Here is a 4,027-nt window from a genome sequence, read left to right as displayed (position 1 = left end):
AAGAGGCAAAAAAACCCTATGAAATGCACTTTCATTCTTTACTGTTAGTGCACCGACATTAGGCTGACTTTAATAGCCTGGGATGATTTCAGCTTATAAATCTTCAAATGGAGGATAAAGTTCAAGTAGATAAAATCAAACAGATGTTGGTGGGAGGATTTCTTCGTGACCCATAAAAGTGCTATCATCAAAGAGAAGAATCATTTGTTTTGAATTATTACAATGTTATCAAAAGGACTGTAGCAGCCTGTTTGTTAAGAAATGGGATCTGTTTATCTAGAAACAGAGCAAAGAAGCCACGCTAAAAGGTCTCTGAAAGAGTGTGGCGAGATTGACGGGTGACACAGCAGGGTAAGTTTTGTGGTCCAGTGATTGACAGCTGTCCAGTAAAGCTTTCTGTGGATAGACAGTGCGGCACTAAGTTTGGAACTGTGAAAAAAATAAGGCTCCAGCAGTTTTCGTTCTTTTAAAATGGAACTCTGAACAAACCTTTCTCCATTTTCAATTATGTGCTCGGCTGGTATTTTGCATGAGCAAAAGTTGCGTATATATCCACTCTATAGAAACCAAGACATACGACCAATGCAGAAATCCTGCCTGTTTTAGTGTTCAAAATGTAGAACGTCAAGGTACATTTAAAATAAGCAGCGTGCGAGGTGCTGGAGTGGGAAATGTACATTTGAAAGTGGACAGGGTTTATGCAAAGGTTCTATTTTAAGAGAGTTAAGCTAATGTATTTTTTAGAAAACGATTTAGAAGAGAAAGGAAGCAACATTATTAGTTTCAAGATTTCCTTCAGTATGTTACTGCCGATCCCAAACATCCTCATACACAGTCCGTGCATGATGCAAAAATAACAATTCATTGAGGTCAACATGTCCTATGTATCATCGCCTGCAATTATATGCCATAATCGTTCAGTTACTGTCCTGGCCCTCAGGTCAGCATCTTAATATTGGAACTTAATTATGTAGTCAAATGCATAAGCATAGAATGATACAGGTCAGCAGATTAATGTGTGGCTCATTTCTTCCTATTTATCATTCTTAAAGCATGAACTGAAGCCACATAGCAATGAAAACTTTTGTGCATAATATTGCTATCTTTTTTTTACATTGATTTTGAAGTTTATATCTAAACCCGCACAAACTTTCGCATTGAACGAAATGAATAACTTTCAGCTAGTTGTTTTCTTTGGTTCAAATTCTAACAACAATGTATGTCACACAGTTTAAAGCAGTTTAGAGCATTTTAAAGATGTGGTGATGGCATATGTGTAAAGTGATTTAAGGGAAATAACAAGCAAGGGGTTAAGCAAAAATACACAACTGAAAGCTTGTAAGGAAAACAGGTTTTCTTAATGCTTCGGCAGTTCTGGTTAGCCTTCAGTAAAATAGTTATATCTGTTTTTCAGCCTTCAAATCAGAATGCTGAAAAGTAACTGCGTCTGTGGGAATTTCATTGTTTCTTCTTGAACGATGGTGAGGCAAACCATTTTATAACCATCTAATTGTAAGCAAGTTGAATAATTGCTTGAAAAGACTGTAATAATAGATTATGTTTATTTTAAAAGAATGATCAAAACTACAATGAAAAGTAGTTCAGTGCTTGGTTGTGTGCATTGTATCAATGCATGTTACTATGAAATGAAAAACAGATTAATGACACCTCTGCTGGTTTGGAATAGAACGTAGAATTTCTGAAGGAGGCCATTCAGCCCATTGAGTCTGCGCTGACCCTCTGAAAGAGCACCTGATCTAGGTCCACTCATCTGCCCTATCCCTGTAATCCCACCTAACCTGCACATCTTTGGACAATAAGGGGCAATTTAATATGACTAATCCACCTTATCAGCACAGCTTTAAACTGTGGGAGCAAACTAGAGCTTCCAGAAGAAACGCACGCAGACACGGGGAGAACGTGCAAACTCCACACAGACAGTCACTCAAGGCAGGACTCAGGTCACTAGCGCTGTAAGGCAGCCATGCTAACCACTGTGCTACCTTAGTCAGACAGCTTACATACAATAAGCTACATACAATATTATTATGATGCCCTTTTCAGGAGCTGACTGCGGAACGTGAAAGGCTTTGTGCAACAATTAAACCTGAAATAACCTTCCATAAAGAAAAGAATGTCTTCTGTGCTTCATAAAAAGAATTTATCATTTATTTACAAAAGATTCAGCCCTGCTAATATTTGCGAGTATGCAGAAAAGTGACAACAAATCTGGAACAGTATTCCGGATTTCATCAAATTCAAAAATAATCTAATTCTCCAAATAATAATAAAAATTAAATCTATGCAAATAATTGGCATATGAAGAGACTTGGATGTGTCTCAATTTCCACAGAATCAGATGAGGCCCTGCAACCTGGTCACGAGGACAACACCCGAGAAATATTTCACAGAGATCTTTTTAATTATTTTCTTTTAATACTTTAAGGATTCTTTGGCTTTCTGTCACATTTCAAGCTGGATTATTGATATGATTTGAAAAATAAAACTCATTTAAACTACTTGACTTGCATTTATAGACACTGGAACTGAGCAAGAAATTGGTCAATTCTATTCTGATGTATTTTACCTGAATTGGAAAATACGACTGCTCATCCATCGATTAAATGTTAACAGTGGGGATTTGACAGTTTTTTAAAAATGCTAAGAAACAGAATTGGTAATTAAGAAACTTGACTTTAGTCTACTTGTGTAAATATAAATGTATATAATATATATAAATATATTGGTTTATACATATATATGCCAAGTTTTAGAAAGAATGTAGATGCCTTTATATTTTTCTATACAAACATATATATAATATATATTATATAGATATTATATATATATATTGAATATATTCATGTAATGCATAAAAATAACTGTGGTGAGTCAATGAATGATATCAATTGAATATTGTATAAACTCAGTTAATTTTAATCAAAAGACAAATCAGTATGGAATACCATTATTATAGCAATAGTGGCTAGAATATTTGGGACATGATTGATCTTCACAGAAATATGTAACTGCAGAAAATACAAATGAAAATACAAAAAATATTCTCGCCAAAAAGCTTTCAAAGATTATTCCGTCATTGACCTCCTGACCTGGGAAGCTATTATGATTCATTGGCAGCATGACTCGTTATTATTAATGGATAGTGGAAAGCACTGCAAGTAGGATTTGAGTGTCAAGTCGCTAAGGACCACTGGTCAGATGTTATTCATTCTGCTTTATTTTTACACTTTTATTAATGGTGCAGTGTTGTCTTAAAAAGTGATCAATGCTACTTTGTGCCAAGTTTTCAATAATTCAGCTGTGGGTTTTGATAGTTTCCATATATTAAGTAACCTCACAGGTCTCACAAGGGCAACCTCACCTTTTTTTTGGAAGCTATTGTTGTAGAAATACTTGAATAGAAAATTTCTCTATCCTTTAAAAAATACTTTTCAGTATGGAAATTGCAAACATTTTTTTCAACATTGGTTTGATGATTTTGCTCTTTCCTATTTCCACTCCCCTCCCCAAAGCAATTGATTACAAAACTTCATTCCTTCATGTTTGAAGGTGAAACAGTTAAAATTACAAAGAACTCTTTTGTTGTAGAGTCATTTCTTGTTAAACATGTTTTAGATGAAGTACAGACTTTTTGACAACTGCAAAGGCACAATGCTCTCAGTAAATACTGGTGGTTATAGTTTTGAATTGAATATATACGTTGAAAGGCCAGAGGACCATATTTATAAAGAATTACCCACTGCAAAATCTCCTGATGTTCTGAAAAAATCAATCATTTTCATCCTTCTGTATTTGTTTCCTGGATAGTGTCCAAACCAAAATTTACCGAAACATTACTAAAGCTACTTGGGTAGTTCTGTTTGAACCTTTGCTATTGCAAATGATTTCTACTAGGTGAGGTTTAGTGTTGAAAGCTTTGGAAAGTCACTATTCGGTTTTGAAAAAAAATTGTATTTTTAGGTAAAAGTTTAGCAACGGGATACCTAGATTACAAATTGCATTTCAG

This window comes from Scyliorhinus torazame, chromosome 3 (assembly GCF_047496885.1).
Source record: "Scyliorhinus torazame isolate Kashiwa2021f chromosome 3, sScyTor2.1, whole genome shotgun sequence".
Classification (NCBI taxonomy): domain Eukaryota; kingdom Metazoa; phylum Chordata; class Chondrichthyes; order Carcharhiniformes; family Scyliorhinidae; genus Scyliorhinus; species Scyliorhinus torazame.
This window is presented reverse-complemented; position numbering follows the sequence as displayed.